The sequence below is a fragment of the Neolamprologus brichardi genome, chromosome 10 (genome assembly GCF_056152115.1).
Source record: "Neolamprologus brichardi isolate AB-2024 chromosome 10, ASM5615211v1, whole genome shotgun sequence".
NCBI lineage: Eukaryota > Metazoa > Chordata > Actinopteri > Cichliformes > Cichlidae > Neolamprologus > Neolamprologus brichardi.
The window spans coordinates 16993826-17004722 of record NC_142113.1 but is presented as its reverse complement, the minus strand read 5'-3'; positions in this window follow the sequence as shown (position 1 = coordinate 17004722).

Here is a 10897-nt window from a genome sequence, read left to right as displayed (position 1 = left end):
AACAATAGGAGGATAGTTTATCATCCGCTCTCACAACTGCTACTGAAACCAGGCTTCTTTATAACTGCCATGATCCACAGCGTTTGTTGTTCTTTGCAGTTTTCTGGCTATTTTTGTGGAAATGTCTGGTTGGTTTTTCGTTCTTATTCTTGAGCTTTCGTTTTGATTGTTACTGTTGGCTAAGTCTCATTATTGTTGGCTTCTGTGATTACTGTTATAATTGCTATTCTGCTTTGAATTCATTCATGCTTTCGTATTTATTAGCTTAGCCTCCCTAGTGCCTCCTGTATCTTGTTGTTAAGTCCTCCTCTCTGTTCAGCGTTTCCCTGTTGAATTACTTCCTGTTTCATTTTGCTGGTTTCCTGTCTCATGTGTTTTGCTGTTAGTTATATTTCTCCCCAGTCATTGTTTTAATTAGTTGCAGCCATATCTCATTGTCCTCCTGCGTTCACTTCCTTTGATCACCTCTTGTGTGAGTATTTAAGCCCTCTCTTGTGCTTCCTCTGTGTTCCTGAGGACTTTGGTTTTGTATTTTGCTGCCCATTGGGCTTTACGTTTTTGTTTGTCTGTTTGTTTTTTTGTTTGGTCGGTTGGTTGGTTGGTTGGTTGGGTTTTGAACCTGATAAAACATTTTATCCTGCCTGTCTTTGAGACTTGTGTTTTGTTCCTGAACCTGCATCCAATGACAGCTTCCACATGGTAAAACATAGCCATGACCATGCTTGGGTTAATATGATTATGACTATAACATATTATTTTATAATATGCATAACTAGCACATGCAGTAGTTGGGTACATGCATTGCAAAACACCTTAGCACAGGTGACTCAGCAAGACTTAGAGTTCAGCCTTTTGAATAAGAAATGTATCACGTTAAATGTCTTTTCTCCTCCTTCTGTTGTATTAGCTGAGCATTTTCCTAAATTGGCAGCGTGTTATAACTAGACCAGATCAATACTCCAGCTGTCCATATGAATCAGAACACAAAGCACAGGGCTGGCAATACCACACAGATCTTTGTTTTATATGTTAAAACTGAGTTATTGTCAGCTGAGTGCCTGAATGTGTGTGATTAGCTACAGATACAAGCATGTATTTTTTTTTATTTTTTTTTTTACTAAAACTGTGTTTCAGTAAAGACACTAAACATCAGCTTGTGTGACTTTCTGTGAATAACCAATACATTTTAAAGTCACTTGTAATGCAAGGACACCTTTGTATATGGAGTGGCCAGGGGGATTGAACCGCTAACCTGGCGAATCTCTTTTATCACAAGAAGGGTTGCGTGTATCCATTTTGCAAATCCCATCCTTTAGTTTTCAGTGAATGTACGTTTTTGCTCCTGCACACAGACGGGATGCTTAGTATGAGTTGGTCATTCCAAGAGTAGGTCAAGTGCCATGTAGTGCCCCTCTTCTCCCTGATTCTGATCACAGCACTCAAAAACAAAATTGGTTCCTGACAAGAACAGGCTTTTGCAGGATTTTTGGGGTATATGAAATCTTCAGACATCCAAAAATCCTGGGTATCACTTTTATCAAGTGTGATGAGCTGGCTGTCAGTTTTTCCCAAAGGAGCTAACGTTGAAACAATACCTGTCATTTAGGTTAGCCAACACTTTCTCTTGATTTCTTGTGAATAGTCTCTCGCTGTCTCTCACTCTTTCTCTCTCTCTGTCTGGCTCTCTGAGCTAGCGCACACACATGCACACATGTACACATAGAGAAATGCGAGGGCTGTGGCCCATGGGGATATTTTTCTTTTGGCTGAGGGATCAGAAGGATGCGGAGCTGTGAATGCTTCACTCCCGCTCTCCTCTAGTGTGTGCACTCGCTCACACTGTGTTGGGAATTAATGACATCTCTGTGGCCCATCAACAGCGCAAAACTCATGGGGAGAAAACATAAGAGATGGAGTTTGGAGGGAGCAGCTACGGAAGAAGAAAATGGCAGATAAACCTGGCACTTTATGTTGAATTTTCTGACCGGTACTGCAGCAAAAGAGGTGATAAAGTACTTGAGAGCAATAGGAATGATGAAAAAAAGAACAATAAGTTAGTGCTGAGTCAGATTGGTGATATTGCAGGAAGAGGTAATTTCATTTTGGCTTTCCACCAGAGACTTGCAAGAAGAAGAAAAAAATCAAGCTTTTACACTTTATGCCCTTTCCTTTTACCTTCTTAAATTCATGCTGAGGTACATTGTTTTACTGAGTAATCTCATTCTCAAGTACACACAAATACAGTGTGTGTACCTGAGACAACATACACGTTGAAGTGAGAAAACACAGGAAATGTAGATGGGATTAAAATAGTAGTGAAAAAGTTGGGAGGGATTAAGGAAATGTTGTCACAAAGACTTTTAACCTTAGAATTTCTGTAGCTCAAGTGAGATATCAAGTTTCAGGACATAAACTGCCTTGACTGTCTGTTGTCCTATATTAATGTTTTCTCTGTTTTTCCCATTTGTAGTGGCTCCAATTCCCAATTTAATATTGGCAAGCTGTTGGGCACAGTAACTAAAAATGCTGCTGACAGCACGTTCAGTCTCAGCAGACAAAATAGGCAAGGTAGCTCTCCTGAGTTACTCCATCTACGACATTTTTTGTTGTATTTCTGCACTTGTGGACATTTAGCGGCACAGCACCTGTCCCTGTATGAAACCAAGCACAACTGTCTGAAATTTTACATGTAGTTCCCTTTTGCTATCCTCCTCCTCTTTTTACAGTGTCCTTAAACCCCCGACAGACTCAAGCTCCCTTTACATACACACTGAGTCGAGTATAACAAATTGTGGCTTTTTGATGCCACTTATAACATGTTAAATTCAATTTTTAGTTTAAATTTGCTCTTAAATGTGCATGTGCCATAGCAGTGATAGAGTTTTTTGGAACACGGCACGGATTGCCTTTATGAGAAAGCTGAGCAGTGTTTGTGGCACCTTCCAAACATAGCCCCAGATGGTAGCAAATCCTTCCCATGATGTTCACCAGACCTTCTAGCACAAAGCCTCAGCCTTCCCATTCACGCCATCACGTTCTTTTCTTACTCCCCTTGATGTTTAAGGGACAATAAGGTCTTTTTTAACCTACTGGGTCACTCTCGATTATTCTGAGTGGATCACTCTTATCAAAGGTAAGCCCCCCCTGCTCGCTGATGTTGCCTTATGTCCAGTCATTTTCTTCACTTCCTGCTCAGCCTGTGCCCCCATCATAATTAACTCATTATAGATGTTATGTTTTTATGTCTAATGCAAAAAAGGAATGGATATCGGTAAGAGTAGGTGTATTTATTTGTTTTTTATTATCCATTATTGACCACTATCTTATTGCTATATGATCACTAATTAAGGAAAAAATGACACGTTGTTTATGCATTATAAATAGATATGTGGCAGAAATTCTTTTATGAGGATTTTCCTTGGGTCAGATCAATACTGGCTTGGACCACACTGTGTATTTACAGAATATAAAAAGTAAGGATTAAGCTTGTGTTTTGTCTGTTTAATAACAACTCTTTCTTTTTCTCTTTCTCTTTCTTTGACTGAGATGCTGTGGATGTCAGCCTTCTCGATTTATTTGAGTCTATGTATTACCTTGTGACTATCTCAGTGGTTGTTTGGCATGCTGCTCAGCAGATTAAAAAAACACACTTATTTTGTAGTTGCAAAATGGCGCATCATAAAAATCAGGCTTTTATGTCCATCGGCATTGAACAATCATTTAAAATGAAAGCTGTTGGCGGACACTGACACAGATATTGGCTTACAGACAGACAGTCCATTACTATTGGCAGTAAATGTAGGAAAAGGGGAGGCATTCCCGCATAACTGAAAAGAAGTTCCCTCTGACATCATTTGTATACATATGATAAAACTGGTACCTTTATGATGCTTCATTTCTGTGGACACTGACAAAACAGGCACATTTCCACCAACTTACCGCATATAAAAATGCAGACAAGCATCTGACTATCTCACCAAAACACATCTATCTCCAACCATCCATTCTGTTAAACTCTTATCCAGTGTAGGGTCACAGGGGGAATGGACACATCTTATCTAACACTTCAGGTTGCGCTAGATTAAAAGGGAAGCTTTTCTCAAACTCAGAGCTGATTGGGAAGCAATGTTGGCATTGCAAAACTCCCAAGTTTGTTGAATCTGCTTTTTTGTAATGACTTCATATTAATGTAGAAGCACAATCTGGTCATTTTTCAACAGAGGATATTTGGAATGATTCTTTTTGAGCTATATTCTTGATAATAGGATGACAAAATCAGTGGAGAATGCTTCCTTTTCAGCTTTCCAGCAATGCCAACTACAAGGAACTGACATATATAATGATAATGTAAGTAGGCATGTTCAGTCAGCAGAGTAAAGGGAGTTTATTATGAGCAAAGTTTAAGCTCAACCTTTTATAAACTTTTTTTTATTTTTTTTTTTACTAGATAGGCTTCTAGACTGAGTTATATCTAATAACAACCTGCAGTGATTTGTTATACCAAATGCCAATACTTTGCTCCAGTGTCCTCCCATGTGCCTCCATTACTAACTTGAACAAATCCTTGGCTTATTTGGGTGCGTTAGACACACTGAGTCAACATTTTCTGTTCATTTTCTCTAGGTCCACCGTCTTGAGTAAGATTGATTACATAATTGACTTGTGGTCACCTTAAGTACAAGAATTACCCTGGACTGCTGACTTTAGCTTGCTCTCCCCAGAATTTATGCCATCAACATTCGTGGCCAACTTACCCGGCTTAGATAGCCTATAGGTTTCCATTAGTCCATTTCCACATTTACTGAAAGTGACATCTCTGTAGTTTGAAGTGGTAGTAGTTTTCTTAGTATGCCATCACAGTTAGAATAGATTTTCCTTAAAGTAGAGACAGTAAATAAAGATGATTATTTACTGATTCTTTATCACTGTTTGTAAAAGAAATACTAACAAGCACAAATCACTGCGAACTAAAAAACGACCACTGACAAATATATAAAGGATTTTTCTAATCATCTTAAAGATCAACCTGGCAAAGGTATTGTAATTAAAAAAAGATTTATTAATTAATGAGATCAATCCAATAATTAATTAACTGTGCTATACATCCATCCATAAGTTTTACAATAGAAAAATGGGAATTCTTGCTCACTAAAAGCAGTGATAAAATATTTAAGATGTGTATTATTAAATCAAAACTCGACTTGTAATAACAAGATATGCAAATGTTCCCATGTTGGAAAGTAATATTTCATATCAAAGCGCTGAAAGGCTGAATTTTACCAAATACGTCAGCGTTCAATCACTTCACTGTTATCAAACAGTGTTATTAATGCAGTTTTTGTTGGGGAAGATGAGTTCTGGAGCACAGCAGGGCAGAGATCAGCAGTGTATTTGCACTAATGGGGTGATAACACCCACACAGGAAAGCACTGGCATCTTTAAGTGACAGCTCCTGCTGTCTGTTTTAGTGCTTACTGGTCTGAAGAGGTCACTGAATCCGTTTTGGATAGATCTGGCTTCCTCAGCAGTCCGTGTAGGCAGCTAGTTTGGTGCGGACCAGCTGGCTGTAATTCAACAAGATAAACAGAGAATGGCTCAGTACAATCCTAATCAATAGCTACAGAGCTGTTTTAATGAATTAGCAAGCAGAAGGAAGAATGAATTAAAACAGCAAATTGCAAAACAAGAGTTGTTGGCATTCATAGATATACGGGTTGGAAGAAAAACACAAAGCAGACGCAAGTGCACTGCAAAAAAAAAGAAAATCTTGAAGCCTTTAGAAATTTAAATTTTGATTAATGGGAAAATGGAAGTGCCGTGACACTGCTGCAAGAAATGATCCCTTTTTAACTTGACAGCACATTTCTTGGGGAAAAAAATAACATGAGATTAAATGGGAGTTTTAAGAGGCGTTGAGCGTAAATTCTTTAGGGAATGACAACTGTTCCGATACACTGGATGATTCAGCTGACAGTGAGGTTTGCTTTTTGACTCCAGGTTTTGGTGACCTGACATCGATCCTCCATCTTCAAGCTATTAGATATCTCAAGCACTTTCTCCTTCCTTGATCTATGAACATCAAATGAAATCCGATCAAATCAGGATCCAGTATTTGCCACATTTTTCTGCTCGGTGTGCATTTAGTCAACAAAACATACAATAAAATAACCTAGTTTATATCCTCAAATGTAAACAAACGATCTTGTTTTTAAAGCTACTTTTTCCTTTTTATTATTGTGCCTAGAAAATCAAATCTGAAAGAAGCTGTCATGCCATCTCTCGAGACTTATTATCAGTGGGTTAATATCTGATTACCTGATGTTTCTGTGGGCCTGTTTTCCACTGACATTGAAACACATTTCTGCTGACTGATGAACAACAGATATATCCAATTATTTTTGATATTAAAGCAGTAGTCAGCTCTTCGGTGTGTGTTTACGCCAGTGCTGAATCACAGAGCTTTCTTCTGTAACAGAGGGTTTAAGTGAATTAGCTGCCAACCATAGCTAATTACTATTCACTTGCCACTTACAGATGTGTGCAAAGGTTTCTGCACCCTCTGGGCAAATTACATGTAGTATCATCATTTATTTGCAGGCTGAAATGCGTCGCTCACAGCCTTTTCCACAGACTAATGATAATTAACTCAGCTTAAGTGAAGGTATCAGAAAGTAGCGTTCTTAAAATGCTGTTCTAAGAGCGGTACCTTTAATAAGCTCAAACTGCTATAATGAAAAACACTAGCTTGTTGTGGCCACAGGGTTAACAGAGAAGAGAGAAGTTTATGCATTTTCAAGGTCATTCCTACACAGTAAATGTGGACACTGATTTGTCAACATTTTTATGGGTTCTAGGGCTGAGCAAGCTTTACACATCAGCTGGCAAAGACAGTCTGACAACAGGAGAGAAATTATAAATTGAAATTGTTTGTTTTAAGTTTTAAGAGCTCATAGAGCTCTATGCAGTCTTGTGAAAAACTAAGTTTCTAACCACGTTTCAGCAGCGTTAAAACCACTTTTAGCAGAAATACTTTAATCTTTTTCTGCATGCCTTTATCAGTCTCTCACATTGCTGTGAAGGAATTTTTCCTCATTTTTCTTTGCAGTGTTACTTCAGTTCATTGGGGTTTGTGATCATTTGTTTATGCTCAGCTCTTTTATGGCACCACCAGAGCATTTCAATCAGGTTGAGGTCTGGAATTTGACTGGAGCGTTGCAACACTTTGATTATTTTGTTATTCAGCCATTCTGTTGTACATTTGCTGCTGTGTTTGGGTTCACTGTCCTGTTGCATGACCAGACGTCTTCCTAAGCTTTAGCTGTCAGACAGATGTCCTCCCATTTTGCTCTAGAATACTTTGGTATACAGAGGAGTTCATGGTTGGTGCAATGACTGCAAGGTGAGCAGGTCCTGTGACTTCAAAACAAGCCCACATCATCTACCAGCGTGCTTGACAGCTGGTATGAAGTATTTGTGCTGACATGCTATGCTTGCTTTTCATGACATGTGATGCTGTGTATTATGACCAAATTTCCACTTTGGTCTCATCCATCCAAAGAACACTGTTGCAGAGGTTTTGTGATTTGGTTAGAAGCAACTTTGCAAAGTTTTTTTCAGAGCAAACATTTCCAAATGAGCCACGCTTGCTCGGTTTTTGTTTTTTTCTGATTGTACTGTCTTTAACATTTAACCTGATAACATTTAACCTAACTAATATCTGCAGAGTCGGAGATGTAGCTCTTGAATTTTATGCAGTTTCTCTGAGTATTGTAAAGTCTGACGTTCAGGGGTAACTACTGAGCCACTCCTGTGAAGACTGTGGCATCATGGTAACACAGGGAATGCTCCTGACCTCTAAACTCCCAAAACAGCTGCTTTTATAAAGGTGGTCACACTTACTGATTATCAATTAATCAAGAGCATTTGATTCGCAGCACCTGGTTCCTACTTATCCCCTCAATTCCTATGGAAGTACTAATGATGCACTTATTTTTTTAGAGGACTGTGAAAACTTTATTATTCTCATGTCTCTAGGTAATAATACCAGACAGGGAGATATAAATGTAGATATTAGTAATTGTCCATCTCTTTCAACAGAGCAAAAAGAACATCCATAACCTTGTTAAAGTGAGTCATCAGTGAATTAGTGCTGTACAAAGACTGTTCTGTCCTAAAAAAGAAATGTTCATATGTGAAGCAACAAAGATGATCAGAATTTCCAGCATAATAAAAAATAGTAATAGATTTTCTGATTCTTTGATTATTATATTTTGTATTATCTTGTTTTCTGCGGCACAATTGCAAAGATTTTGTATACTTTTTAAGTGGACGCATCTAAATAAGGGAGTAAAACATCTGGATCGGTAGTTTTCTTACATCTTCCAGCAATAACTAAAACACACACAGACGCGCCCTCTTACACACACATCTGTACATCTGTATAAGCTACACTGTAAAATAAATTGTAATATAAAAGTATTTTACTGTGTATTTTACAGTTTTGTACTGTTCTTCCAGAATATCATTCAATTTACATAAAGAGACTGTGATTTTACATTTCAAATGTAAATTAAGGTAAAATCACTGTAAATGTAATAAAACATAATTTTCTTGTTTTTTAAATGTATTTGTCTGTACATATGCATATGTAGATTGTTAAAATACATTCACAAATGTATTATAATTCCATAAACATTTGTCCATTATTTGAATGATTGAACTGTTAAATTCAAATGTAATGCTATGGAAAAATATAGAAAATGATTCTTATAAACTTTTTTTTTACATCAAATAATAATAATTATTATTGTGATTTACAGCGATCGTGGCTCAAGAGTTGGCAGTTCACCTTGTTATCAGAAGGTTGCTGGTTCAAGCCCCGGCTCGGACACTTTCAGTTGTTGTGTCCTTGGGCAAGACACTTCACCTACTGGTGATGGCCAGAGGGGAATTATAAAGTGGGAATTTTAAAGTGGAATTGTAAAGCGCTTTGAGGGTCTCAGAAAGCGCTATATGGATGCAATCCATTGTTATTTAAACCAACTGTTAACTGTATATTTCTGTACATTTAAGTATTATTATTCATATTGCCGCATTCATTGACCTTGTTTATAGGTAATTTCATTGTTTAATCACATTAAAATGTTCCTAATTTAATGTTTAAAAGCACTTGAAAAAGGCAAAATCCCATGTAAAATTAGGGCAACAAACTGTATTGTCATTACTGAAAATAACCGTATTTTTATGAGAAAGTTATTTTCTGTTATTATTTTGGTGCCCCAGCTGCCGGAATATTACTGTTTTTTTAGGATTTTTTTTTTACGGTGTACAAGCTGAATTGCTCTCCACATAGAACTTCTTTTTGGCAAAATGTATGAAGGTGACATTCAGGAGTGAAGGTAATTTAGACAAAATAGCACATTTAGCCAAGAATTTAGCAGATTGTACACACAGCTTCAACCCTGCAAGCAAAAAATAAATAAAATAAAATCCAACTTTGCTTGTAATTTTGTCCTTTACTTTGTGAAAAAACTGAATTAGATGAGTTGCCAAATTGCCCATTTTCTTACATTTAGCTCTGTAGCTGTAGATCCAAATGGATTAAAACACGAAATATGCTGAGAGTGAAGTTTGGAAAATGGTATCTGTTAATTAGTCACATACACCCCTGGGCTCTGATAATGTGTGAACATTTGTATGCAAGTTTGTATCCGCATCTAGCCAGGTTTGGGTTCCAGGTTCCACATTTTTAGACTAAAGGCACATCTTACAATCAATGTTTAGCCCTTTATAAAATCTTTCACTTCTCACCTTTCCCATCATTTAAAGGGGGGTCTTTCAACTTAAAAAATAAAGGCCCGTTTTATGAAGATAAAATTTTCAATCAGGTGTGCATTTTAAATAAATTAAACTCTAATTATTAAAAGACTTGGTTTATTTTATTTTTGTCCACATTACAGCTTCTTTTATGTGCGAAGCTGATAAATTCTCACTTTCAGCCTTTTATTTTCACCTTCCTCCTTTCTAAATGTCAGTGCCGCCAGATCACTGTGCCGTCGTTCCACCTCTGAACACCCAAACGGAATTGAGGGGAGCCAAGAGGAACCGGAACAATTTGGCTTGATAGCACACCCTCTGCTCAACATTGCTAAGCGACCACCGTGAACTCAATTTCGTGAGCCTTCCCTTACCTAGAGGCTAGAGCAAGTGAGGGAGAGTGTGGATGTGTATGCTTTTGTGTGTCTGTGTGTGTATTGAAGACCCAGCTCTCAAGTGAATCATCCCAAAATCTGTGCAAGTTCTGGTCTGTTGGGTTTTTGGTCTGCACTTGGTCGGTGTATGTTCATGTGTGTATAGTACTTGTGTGCAACTTTGCGTGCATGTGGCATTTGTGTGGTTCTGCATGAGTGAGAGGTCTCTGCTGGCCCAACTAGATACCTCAGCTGCAGACAGTCGCACTCATATTACAAATAAATGGCAAATGATGGAGCACATTACTCTCTCTCTCTCTCTCTCTCTCTCTCTGTGTGTGTGTGTGTGTGCATGCGTGTGTGTGTGTGTGTGTGCGTGTGTGTGTGTGTGTGTGTGTGTGTGCGCGCTCAATATGTACTGAAGACCTACCTCTCAAGTGAATTGTCCAAAAATCTGTTTAAGTTCTGAGAGAGGGAGTTTTCATAGAACTAATTTTATTTACTATGTGAATGTGCATATTTTATATCTCCATATGGCACAATGCACCAAATGGTTATTTCTGTTCAAGTAAATGCTGTGACTTTTCATGGTATTAAATTCAGAATTTTCCTTTTTAGCTGCCTTAATTATCTTTTTCTGCCACCATCACAGAGTGTTGCTGGAAAATTGAAGCACTAGGAGCCTCTTTCTAGCACTTGATCTTAGT